This window comes from Tetrao urogallus (assembly GCF_951394365.1).
Source record: "Tetrao urogallus genome assembly, chromosome: 1".
Taxonomy (NCBI): Eukaryota; Metazoa; Chordata; class Aves; order Galliformes; family Phasianidae; genus Tetrao; species Tetrao urogallus.
The window spans coordinates 85526744-85540227 of NC_136813.1; positions in this window are offsets into that span (position 1 = coordinate 85526744).

Sequence of the window (13484 nt, forward strand, 5' to 3'; positions counted from 1 at the left end):
CTGCTGCAGCCAGGCTGTGCCCCGCATTGCCTTCGCAGCAGGCTGCCTACTTGCAGGCTGCAGCATGGATGCACTCAACAGACTAAAACTGAAAAACCTCCTGACTTATATAGAAGATCAGTCTGCTCCCTCAGGAGGTGAGAAAGCAGAGTTAGGAAGCTCACAGGTACTGTCAGAGAGGTGGCTGTTCTGCATGTGTTTTCCTAGGGTTGTGTTTTCTGCATGGCTGCATCCGAAGTGAGGATTTTCACAACTATGGAAAAACAACAGAGATGCTTTTAATTACTTCTGCCTTGCTTTTATTATGACCCGGCTTAAGAACTACACCAGCTGCTATTTTCACAAGGTTCTCAGGGCTATTTTAAACCCTGGCAATTCTGTGAGTTCTTAGAATGTTGCTTCTTAATGGACAAAAATCAATGCAATTCCACCAGTTTGTGCCAACATAACTGACCCTTGGGTATAGAAAGATCTGACAGCATCGTGATTTCTTGGAAATGGCAGGGAAAATCAGAACAAAGAAAACGTGGAACTCTGGACTCAGTTTCCATGTATACATAGTTTCACTCTCGGTGCTTTAGTCACCGTCTTCCAGCCTTTCCTCTGACATTTGACTCTGATCCTGCTTACCATGTTTGGTTTTGTCCTCAATATCTCTCCAGATGTTGCACTGCTTTACTTCATTTCTCACAATGCAACTCCATACCTAGTGTTTTCCTCTCTTTTCTTGTCTGGAATTGATGTTTTGTTCCCCCTCTTTCAGGTGGAGCTTTAACACAGCCCCTAAAGTGAATGACCAAACCTTGTTGTTTTGTTTTCTGTGGTTTTTGTTTGTTTAAAGGAAGTGCTTGGAGCTGGCAGGAGATGCCAGGCTGGTAGCAGTGAAAAACACAGGCTGCTTTTTCATAGAGCAAGTTGAGCACAAGTTGCAAGCCCAGTCCTTTGGTGCCATTGTGATCCGGCCACAGGAGACAGAAGCTCCCCTACCCCTCTCCTCCTGCCCACTGCCAGGTGAAGCACGATCCATCCCAGAGCCACCACCTTCCTGCTGGCTGTGCTGTAGGAGGAAGTTTTTCACGCAGAGGGTGGTGACACTGGAACAGGTTGCCCAAGGTGGTTATGGATGCCCCGTGCAGCTCCCTTGAATGGAGGCATTCAAGGCCAGGCTGGATGTGGCTCTGGGCAGCCTGGTCTGGTGGTTAGCAGCCCTGCACATAGCAGGAGGGTGGAAACTACATGATCATTGTGGTCCTTTTCAACCCAGGCCAATCTGTGACTCTATTATTCTATGATCCTGGCCTGTGTCAGCTGGAAAAGGAGATGTATCAGAAAGGAGAGCAGCTGAGCTCACAAAATGTTGGTACATGAGATGGAAAGCGATCGGTGCTTCCGTTTCACTCATCCTGAAAAGTGAGAATAAGGCACACCTCATGCAATGAAGGAGAATTAATTTAAGAACTAACAGAAGGAAATGTGTGCCCCAGGAGGACACTGCTTCAAGTATGGCTGCTGGCTTATTTCATGGCTGCTAACTACTTTCAGCGGTGACAGTTAAATCAATGATAAAGATAATCCGCTGTCATGGTTTATGGATTTAGCAGTGCATCTGTGCGAGATCAAGAAAGGGCTGGTCTTTGGTACAGCCTGCCAGGGGCACGATAGATAGATTTTTGGGACAGAAATGCCTTTCTCCCAAGGCATCAGATATTAGTGCGTGCCAAAGGCAAAATGTTCACACAGGGTAAACAGACTTGACCATCACCTGCAATATATTCTGGCTTCTTAATATACATTTTATGTCATATATAACGTATTAAGCAGTGTCAGTGCCCCAGACCAAAAGCACAGCTACTCAGCTCATTTTAGAGGCAGGCTCCTAGGATAAGGGCAAGTACAGTGCAATCTCTCCGTGGTATTACCAGCCCAGTAGCAAGTGAACTGCAGTTTAAGGAATTGACTGGCATCTGAGTCACTGTGTTCAACAGCTGCAGATGGGTGAAGCCTCCAAGGATTTGGCTAACCCTTTTTGGAATTCTTTTGTATTTCTGGCCTCCAGAGTGCCCTGTGACAATGAGTATCATCATTCAATTTTCCATGGTGTGAAAGACTTTTTGTATTAGGCCTGCAGTCCAACAGATTGGCTTGTGCTCCCTTTCTCTTGCTGTAGAAGACACAAAGAGTAAAGTTCTCCTGTTCACATCTGCATGCTGCTCATAAGCTGATGGGACCTCTTGTATCCATCCCATCACTGTAGAGGTGAGGTGACCAAGCAGAATACTGCTATACTTAGTTTGTCTGTCCATGGAAACGCTGCACATTTCTGTGCAATGTTTTTTGTATCCTCACCAATTCTTCTTCATCCTCTAAATGTGCAGAGCTGCCCCTGTTTCTGGGGCATGAACACAGAAGAAGTGGTCTTGTTTGCATTCCTTGCTCATTCTACACTAATCCCCAAAGCTCTTATTTGCCTTGCTGACAGCTGTTGAGCAGAGAGCTGGAGTTTTCAGCAAATGTAGTGACACTGAGATTTCCAGCCAGGCATGTTGATTTAGAGTCCCTGATGGACTTTTTAAGGCTAAGGTTGGTGTTCTCTGTGGCACTCGCTTTGTATTTACTGCTGGTGTACCGCAGAAGTCATTTTCTTAACTTTATATTCAATTTTCTGAGCTCATTGCATCTCCTTGCAATTGGATCACTTATGACTGCACCAAGTTGCCCAAGTCTTGATACTAATGGGCTTCTGATACTCGACCTCTCGCTCTGCAGAATGTACTCCTTCTTGTTGTATCACATTTATCTGCAAATCCAGCTATTCTGCTCTTCGTGACAGTTTGTATCATTTGCCTTTTACGGACGCCCAGCTTTCCAGCCCACAGGTCTCTGGATGACCTCTAAAAGCCCTTTTTAAAAATGAATGTGACGTTTCACCTTCAGCTCCCGTGGTGCCACGCCATTTCAACAGCTATTGTGGTATTGTACTGAATAGGTCAGCGGTTTCAAGTCTTTGTTCCCTCAGAGTTCTCGAGTGAAAGTGTCTGCTCTTAGTGATCTGCTACTGTTATTTTTATTGCTTTATCCCCAGATCTGCTATACTGACACTTCAGTTTTGGACAGTTTCTGAAGCCCATTGCCTGTGGAGCCAGCTACCAGTGTGGGGCAGAGGGGCCCACCCTCAAATGGATGAATGAGTCTGGACCAAGCCATGCAGACCATGTTGTCCTTTTTGCTCCTTGCAGGTGGGTAACAAAGCAGTGACAACAAGGGTGGACATCAGTGAGTACCTGGGTCAGTGCCATGGTCCCTGGGTTATGCACTTACAAGATCACAGAATCATGTAGTAGGAAAGGACACACAGGGATCATTAAGACCAGCTCCGGGCTCCACACAACCCTACCCTAACCCAATCCTATGTCTGAGAGCACTGTCCAGACGCTCCTTGAACTCCAGCACTGGTGGCCGTGCCCACAGCCCTGTGCAGCCCGTTCCATGCCCACCACCCTGTGGTGCAGCCCCTTTCCCTGACCCCCAGCTGCCTTCCCCTGACACAGCTCCACGCCGTTCCCTCGGGCCCTGTTGCTGTCACCAGAGGGACCAAATGGCAAGGCCTTTCTCCCTTTGCTGTGTTTAAAGAGAAGCAGACTAAATTTATGGATTGCTTCCTCAGTGATGTGAGCTGGCTTTGCTAAATCAAAATGAATACAGCAGCGCTGCTTTATGATACAAATGCAATTAGCAGCACATTAAAGCTCTGACCTCCACAGCCAGACAATCTCATCCTTTGTTTCTTCAGCCACTGAGGCAGCAAAATTAGATGCACTGTTTTTGACAGAGCTTTTCCCAAACCAGGCTAGGTCTCATCTTTACTTCTCCTGTGCCATACTTCCCTATTCACTCACACTGGTCAGCTGCTTTTTGACAGTCCTTGGCTTATTTTGTGACAACTGAAATATCTTCTAGCTGTAGGTGTCCCTGTTCATTGCAGAGGAGTTGGACCAAATGACCTTTAAATGTCCCTTCCAACTCAAATGATTCTATGATTCTAAGATCTTAGTCAAGAGCCAGGAAGGATCATAGAAGTCCTAACCAAGAGCTCACTGCTATCCTTGCTGATCATTTATGTTACTTTTGCTGGTAAAGGAGCCTTGTGATTTGGTGAGCTCTTCTACACCATCAGGAGGCATGCAGTGCTCTGGACTGTCACGCAGCCCATGTCCCAGCCACCTGCTGCACTTGCAAACAGATCTCCTCTGGCAAGCTGCATCTTGCAAAAATTGAGCTTTTAATGCCTATGTTCATGCCAGATAGAAAACAAAGATAAATAAGCAAACCATCTGATTTTAGCTGCTTTGTCCTGCTTGCCTAACATCTGCAAGCAGCTCTTCTATTTGCTGGGATATATAGCCACACTTTCTGTTCTTTGCACTGAGTGAAGATAGTTGTGCAGGGGTGAACTAAGCATCTTATTTGTTTTTCCTGCTCACCCCTTGTATGGTAGCAAATGCTTTTACTGAAAACATAAAATTAGATTTCCAGGAACACTTATGCACACGCCTTTAAAATGCATTTTCCATGAACATTTTAGCTTTCTGTTCATGGAAAGTGAGCACAGCAGGAACAAGGACACAGAACCACCAAATTAACTGCAAAGCTGGACAGGTCAGGCAGTTGCATTGCCCAAGCTGCCTTCCTTGTAGTGTTTGGTCTGAGAAAAACTGAGGTATTGGTCTCAATTTTGGGGTAGGAGGGTTAATGGCTCTCAGCAAGAAAGAGTCTGAACACTTAGAATTCAATTAGATATGAGAGTGAAATGATGACTCTTTGTCCTGTAGTGGAAAAGGTTTCTTTTTGCATTAGCAGGGGTAAAATAGCTTCAAAAGGCTGCTGTGGTGTCTTTGTAATGGCTCTGACACAGAAAGGCAGCTTTAATTCTTAATTACTCTGCTCTTGATTATAAATCACCGAACAGCAGACCTGATGAGCCTCAGGCATCCCAGCTATGTGGCCCAGTGGGTGGTGTTCCCACGGGAGTGGTGAGAAGCAGAGAGGAGCAGGAGGTCTGAAGGGGCCAGGTGACATTAGGCCACTCTGCTCACTCTTCACATTGAATTTTGCTTGGAAGGAGGACCTGTTGGTAGGAGTTTGACATGTGGAGGTGAGTGCCCTCTTCAGAGTGAAGGCAGGAGGAGCTCCAGGTCTGCCCCAGAGTACCAGCGGGGGACGGAGAGGTGCTGAAGCCCTCCGATCATCTCTGTGACCCTCCTCTGGACTGCTCCAACAGCTCTGCATCCTTCTTGTACTGAGGGCCCCAGACCAGGACCAGGTGTCCTTTTGGTCTTAGGGTGAACCCATCACTCTGCACAGGACACCTCAGCAGCCCACAGTCACTGATACGATCCAACAGCTGGCTGAACTCTAAGTGCAACCAAGCCCCTGGGCGCATCCATCCCTTCAGTGAGCAGGATTAACCAGTTCCTGGGGCAGGATGTGGCCTTCAGCATCGACTCTTGCAACAGTAGAGCAAGCACAAGTATTTTTTTTCTCCCCTAGTGTGAACTATTTGGCCTTTTCCCGGTGTCCAGCTCACGTGGCCAGATACATGGCCAGATCATCAGCTGCCCCAGAGCTCACCACAACTCGATGTGCCAGCACGTGGCCTCCAACCCCAGAGCCACGCTTGCCTCCCTGCGAGCTGAACTGACTTCACCTGGGTTTGAGGTCTGAGATCATACTTTCAGGTATGTGCTATTTGCTGGAGGAATAAAACACCAATAAAAGTATAAAAGCTGCCAGCATTACCAGTTTCTTCTTTGCCACGTGAGCCTTTCACAAAGTTCATGAGGAAATCACAGCAGTACCTTATTGCACTCAGCAGCAGACCTTGTGTGTCAAGACTGCCCTAGTCATTCCCTGTGTGCTCAAACCCAGTTGCATCACCAAAACAGGACTGGGCTGCAGTGTTAAAGCAAAGCTTTTCTTCTTTTCAGAGAGGAGATGCCTTCCTCCTCCTGGTCTCAAGTGTCCATGCCAGGGCTATGATGGAGTGGGAACATGGGAGAGGTCCCACAAAGACTCCATCAGAAGAAGGATGGCCAGCTGGGACAGGGAGGTGATTGTCCCTCTCTACTCTGTCCTTGTGAGGCCCCATTTGGAATACTGTGTCCAGGTCTGGGGCCCCCAACACAATAAAGACAGAGTTGTTGGAGAGGGTCCAGAGGAGGGCTATTGAGATGATCTGAGGGTTGGAGCACCTCCGCTATGAAGACAGGCTGAGGGAGCTGGGCTTGTTCATCCTGGAGAGAAGAAGGCTGCAGGGTGACCTCACTGCAGCCTTTCAGTACCTAAAGGGAGCCTAAAAACAGTCAACTCTATGAAAGGATAGATAAGAGCAGGACAAGGGGAAATAGTTTTAAGTTGAAGGAGGGAAGATTTAGGTTGAGTATCAGGGGAAAGTTCATTACCAAGAGAGTGGTGAGGTGCTGGCACAGGCTGCCCAGAGAGGTTGTGGATGCCCCGTCCCTGGAGGTGTACAAGGCCAGGTTGGATGGGGCCCTGGGCAGCCTGTCTAGCATTAGGTATGAAGGTTGTTGGCCCCGCATGTGACAGGGGGTTTGGAACTTGATGATCCTTGAGGTCCCTTCCAACCCTATCCAACCCTTCCAACCTTCTATGATTCTATGATTCCCTGCCCTCATCCTTCTGCACATTGTCCCTGGGGCAAAGATGGAAGTTAGTGTTTGTATCCTGGCAATCAGGAGCCAATTGTGGTGCAGGGAAATAGGGATAGTCATTGCAGGATGCTGCTTAAACCAGCACCCAAAGACTATCTCAAACATCCCTTCTTCCACCTGATAGGCACTGGGAGAGGGCACACACGTGCACACGTGTGCCTTTGTGTGTGAATGCACACGTACACAGTGTGCTTTGAACAGCGCGTGGTCCATTCAGAGCCTGAATCAGTGTGATTTCTCAGTATTGCACAAAATCATATTCCTAGAACTCATAATGACCCTCTCTGAAGCTCTTCCTTTGCTTAAATGGCTTTGTTGATGATTACCTTTTGTCAGCCATGCCCGGTAATGAGGGGCTAATAAGGCTTTTCAGAACTCGCTAACAGCACAGAAAACTTCTCCTGGTGGGCAGCAGGACTGAGCTCTTCCTGTTGGCAGGCTACACCAGGACAGAGGAAGCAGAACTCGAGCTTGCTGCCCTTTACTGAAGCGTGATGGATTGCAGCCAGCACCCAGTTTGAACCCCCGTTTCTGTTTAGAGGATTGACTTTTGGCTGAGCTGTCAGAAATGTTGTATCGACATGTACATAGATGGGTTTATTTTTAAGAGAGATTTATTTTTAAGAAGATATGAAAGGTTCTGCACCAGAGGGCCCTGGACATGGAACAGGCTGCCCAGGGCAGTGGGCACGGCCCCAAGTGGCCATGGCTCAAGGAGCGTCTGGACAGTGCTCTCAGAAACTCTCTGATTTTGGTTGGTGCTGTGTGGGGCCCATGGTTGGACTCGATGGTCCTTGCTGGTCCCTTCCAACTCAGGATATTCTGATTCTATGTTCCCCGATGCCACTAAATGAGTGTGAAGGTCAAACAGAACAGAGCTTTACAGGGAGGAGAAGAGAATGGTTTCTTTAAGAATTAAACTCCTTGAAGAGATGATGCTGGTACTAAGAGTATTAAAAGATGTAGTTAGTGTGTGTTACTATGAACCAAGATGATCTCTGTTTTAAATAATTTAATCTGTTTTATTTCTTTATTTATTTCTCTACTATTTTTTTTTTTCTGGTAAAGGGAGAAAGGCTTTCATTTCGTCATTCCTAAATTAAGATCAATAGACCTTTGTGCACTTTATTCCCACAAAAATTCCTAGGTGGAGTCCCCCAAAAAGTCAATCACTGGAAGAAAAAACCAGAGACGCTGGAAGTTCCCAACAGCTGGTGTTCTCAGCCCAGAGTGAGTATATTAACTCTGAAGAACAACTAAGAGGCACAAATATCCAAGCCTCCTTCCTTTGCACTGTAAATATGACATAAACTGAATGGTGAGATGCATATATAAGACAGATGCAGAATCTATGGGCAATGGAAAACTATTGAGGTACTAAAATGTTCCAAAAATGAGTTGTCATTCACGTAACACATAGGTCACCTTGGTCACTCCAAGCTCCAATGTACATAACATGGGTGTATCTGTTTCTGATGTTACCCAGCCTTCTTCTGGCTAAGGTCTTGTCATAGATTCACAGATTTATGGATGGAAACAACCTATTAGGTCATCTGAGATGTTCCTCTGCTAACGCAGATTTATTCCCTCCTATGTATTTTCCAGTCCATTGTTCGAATGACTCAAGCATCCGTTGCTTCCCTTGAGGGACGGTTTTGGAGCCTGACAGATCTTGCCATCAGGATTTTGTTCCCCTTCATATTCCTTCGAAAGGTTCTTCTGCTTAATGTAGTTACTTACTCTTTCTGCAGAACACTGGTGAGGAACAGGACTGCAGGAACATGACATCAATTCCTTACTTATTCATCTAGTGCCTATCGTAACAGTTTTGATGACCCTGTACAACCCTGTTTTCCTTGGTGTTTATTACCTCACACTCTTGGAAGTATAGTCCAACTTCCACTGAAATGGGCTGATAGGTGCCTATGAACTTTGGAGGGGGCCAGAAAGGAGGCATTTGGCTGCACAGATGCATTTTTTCCACCTCATTTTCATTCTGAGCAAATCTCATTGCATCTGCAATGATATTTGAGAGTGAGACTGCTAAAGCCGCGTGGAAAGCTGGAAAATAACAACTATTTGCAAGGAATTTTGATGCTCTATTTAAAGTTTCTTTAATGTTTTCCTCCTCCACCTTTCAGTAGCTATAATTAAGCTATGGGAAAAAGAAAAAAGAATGCAAAGTTTAGGTTGGAAGACAAGCCACCAGGAAGTCAGGAAATTTAAAAGGAGTGTAATAATAACGGGGTTTCCCAAACAACACAAACTTGGCATTATTCCACAGCCCGAGTACTTCATGTCACAACAAGAATTGTTATTGCCTTCATGTTTGTGCAGAACTGTAGACCTTAGCAGCCCAGGCATTAGTTTTAAAACAAACAGGAATGTCTCGTGTCCCTTTGAAGATGTTTTACATTGCCACAGAGGCGGAAAAGACATCTCAGTAAAGCAGAGTCACATCTCTGACGTGCAGAGGTGTTACTTTACTAAGTGACAGGTGACACTGATTCCTTTGCAGGTACTGCTGTCCCCTGTGATCCCTATCCTCTTTCCCCTAGATGCTCCCCACTGGTCTTGGCCTCAAACCTTGCAGCCCCCCATGCTCCAACCCAATGCTTTTGTGGGGTGTGCTTGAAACAAGTGCTCTGAATTGGCTCAGCTTGCACAAAACACTCCCAATTGCAGATCTGTAAAAATGTTTAGATCTAGTCAAACTATCTGAGACCACTTAGAGCAAAACTAAACACCTAGATGGTCACAGCTGTGGTAGCATAGCTATACATGCCAGAGTAGAAGAGGCAGGAAGGGATCTACTTCACCGGGACCTGTAATATGGAAAAACAGCCAAGGTTAAGATTGCCAGCTTGGTTTCAGCTTCAGGGATTTGTGTGGCTTGCAGGTATTTGCTATAGTGTGGGCATATCAACATTATCCATTTTGGCATACATAACATGCAGATATATCCATCCTTGATTGATTCCCTTGGCCGCAGGGTCAGAAGCTGAGGGATGCTATCACAAAGACTTCAGGGAACATGGAGAGGAGTGGGAATGTGCCGAGTCAGTCATGGCTGACTGAGCAGTCACAGCAACACATTAATGATTATGATAGCAGTGCTCAAGGCACTAATTAAGGAAGAAACTTGTGTGAAGACCTTTAGTTACTTTTTTGTTTGTTTTCTTTTGTTTCTTTTCTTTGAATGCATTGCAAGCTTGCTGTATTTCCGTGACCAATGGTTCTCAACCTGTGCCATCGTGTAATTAAAGGGTCTGAGAAGGGTGAATGGAAAAAGCATTTATTTGTGGGAAGGAGGCACGGGGAAGTAGAGGGACACAACAGATTTGAGCCATGTCAAATCTTCAGTATAGCAGTTTATGTCGTGCTGTGTGGGACTGCGGCAGTCTAGATATGTCTCTTCCAGTTTCCTTTTTATGCGGTTCTGCAGCCCTGGGTTTGCATGCTTTCCTCTCTACAAATCCTAGCAAAGTCTGCTACCTCCTTTTTGTCTTTTTCTCTCACCTTGTCTTTCTTTCCTTTTCCTGTCATCTTAGGAAAAATAATTGACTAGCAAAATATGAAAAACCAAGACTGAAGAATGTTTCCTTGAGATTTTCCTGTAAATACATCCTTCTATATATTTCCCATAGAGGTTCTCAGCAAGAAAAACCTTTTTTTTTTTTTCTTTTTTTTCTTTTTTTTGTGTACATGTGCACATGAGCACAAAGAAACTAATCCTTTCTAATGCACAGCACCAAAGCCATCAGTGAAACAATTTCAGCCACACAGCCTGGTAAACAGAGCTTGTAACCACCAGCCTCTATCACATAGCAGAGCTAAAACAAAAAGCTTATGCATGACCTGACTTGGATCAGGCTCTGAAGAACAAAGCACATCTGAGTGATGTAACCTCCATGTGAATATGTATTAGTTCAGCACACCAACCCTGTTCATGGCTTTGAGTTTCTCTTTGTCATTCCTTGAATGCTTGAAGGTGGTTGGAGTTTTTGTTAAGCTCCTTGGAGATATTTAGTAACATACACAAGCAAATTGTTCTCTTTCCAACTTTTCAAGGTTTCACTTGCTTTCACCCCATCTCTTGTTACTTGTGGCATTCAGCTCCAGGTGGCAGCACTTGGGGTGATGGGAAGGCATGATCCTTCCTGGCTGGAGCCACACATGTGGGACTCAAATCTGACGAAATTCTGCACCAGTACTGGGGTTGGTGGTCACTAGATGCCCGAGTGCTGCCACTTTTCTCTTGTAGGTTAACATGAGACTGTGATGGGGGAATGGCACAGGAACAGGCTGTCCAGAGAAGCTGTGGATGCCCCAAGCATTCAAGACCGGGTTGGATAAGGCCTGGGGCAGACTGATCTGTGGTTGGCAACCCTACCCATGGCTAGGGGTTGGAGCTAGATGATCTTTAAGGTCCCTTCCAAACTAAGCCTTTCTGTGCTTTTATGATTCTGTCCTTCTAGGATTCCATGATTCTATGAATGCGCCTATGGTTCTTGTACTCATCCTGCTTCTCAAGGCAGTGATCTCCTGCAGATGTTTTGGCTGTGCCTTAAGTGCTCATGCTACGTCTTTCCCCTCATAGTGTCCTCCATTCTGTATTTTATGCCTGCAGATATTTGAGTTGTTTGATTTGGCTGATGCACTGGAGGAAATGAGATGTTACTGGGAGCTCTGAATGTCTCTCTTTAATGCAGCTACTTATACTGGTTCTGGCCAAAAGTTCAGAAGGCTTTTCTGTTCATTTTCCCAGTATCCACTGTGATCTTGCTGAGCACGTTATCCATCTCCTTCTCCTTAGTCCATTTGTATTATCCTGGGAATTTGCAAAAATCTTTTGTAGTGCACTAGTGCCTGACAAGCAGTCCTTCTGGAGGAACGTGCATTTGCACACACGAGATGTTTTAGGTGGATGGTCAGCCTAGCAAGGTGAGCAGGCTCTTTGTGTTACTCATCTTGCTTTGGCTCAGCAAGAGGCCAGAACACAGTGATTCACAGAAAAGGAAAAATCAAACCCAACTTTGCCACCAGCCAGCCATACAGCTTGGTGACTGTCTGGAGAACAGCTGAGGGCTAGCAGTGCTCTTTATTTTATCTGAACTCGTTTGTTCCACCATAATAAAACCAGGATCAAAGCATTTCTTCTGGGCTTTTTTATTTCTTCTTCCATCCCTGTTTATTTCCTTCCTGAAGCTCTAATCCTTGGGGCCATCAGAATTGGTTGCTATGGAAGTGAGCGAGAGCACAAAGAGAGGATTATGGTTATTATGGTTTCAGGTGAGAAAACAGCATTGAGTGCAGGCAAGCTCCTAAAATCCAGCTGGGCTCTGAGAAACCTCACTGCAGAGAGGCGTTAGAGGACAATCCTGTTCTGTTTTTTACGTATTGGCTCCAGCTCCACAGCAGAAAAATTACAGATTAAGACCAAATAAGTCACTTATAAAAAATAAAAGGAGAAGGGCTGAGGGCAGGGCTCTGTGGGGTTGAGCCCAGCAAAGATGAAGCATCTCATCAAAGTGGGACTGGTAGCAGTGCCATTGGTCGGGGGTCTGAAGCTGGATCCAGCTGTTCTGCAAGGTTCCCCCAGCACCGTCACAATTGCCAGAGTCAGTCAAGATGTCCTTCACTGCCACAAAAGGCCATCCTCCCTGTGCCCCACATGTGGTCACTGTCTGTCACGCTACACTGGTGTGTAGGAAGAGAACACAGCATGGTTTGGCCAGCTGGGGTCTGAAACAGAAAAACGAGGTGTCTCTCCACTGGCACAGACCAGGGAAACTGTGCTGGAAATAACTGTGCTGAGACATGGCTGTTAAAATCAGGTGGTCACTGGTGGTGCTTGGATGGAAGGGCAGCCAGGCCCTCACAGCATGGTGGGAAGTACAGGCCCTGTCAGAGGTTTTCCTTTTTTACCTGGACGTAGGGTACATAGATTAAAAGTCAAAAAGCTGTTTTTGGAGGAATTTCCCCACTGGATGTGTGAGGTAGGTCTCATTCCCCCAAGTCTAACCTCAGCATGGCCAAGGTTGGAGGAGGGCACCACAGCCCCACTGCCATTCAGCACAGCAGAAGCCATAGCAACAGATAAGCTTTGTTAGGGGCATTTGCAAGCAAACTCCTAAGTGGATTTTTCCTTTTAGAAAATTGGCTCTTAATTATACTGGACAATCTCTTGGAGCTTGGCTGGCCAGCTTCTTTGGCTGTGAGAGGCAGGGCTATGCAGTGAAATGTCCGTTCAGGAGTAGCTACAGTGCCATACATGGTAAGTTAAGAGGGAAAAAAACAAAGTTGTCTTGAAGGTGTTTGAGTCATTACATGGTTAATTACACAGACTCAATAAAATAGTTAATTAACACTACAGTTGTGAAATACTTCATAAAATAAATAAGGCTGTATGACATCAGTGTAATTGCAGAAAGTGAAGACTGTTAGATATCTGTTCACACATAGAGTTTCAGGCTGAAAATGAGGGTTATGTTGTCTTCTGAGCCTTATTAAAAGAATTGTTGTCTCTCCAGAGAGAGCAAAGATGGCTGCTATTGAATCCCAGGCCACTCCTCATTTCCCAGTGCTGACACAGTCGTGACAAGGAATAATATATTACATTCATCACGCCTGCTCTCCAGGCATGATCCCCAAATAATTAATCCTTTTAGCTTACAGGAGCTGCCATCTGGCCAGTTTCCAATCAACCTGGCTGGTTTTAAATTGGAGTTGCCAGTAGCTCGCACTCATGTGGGC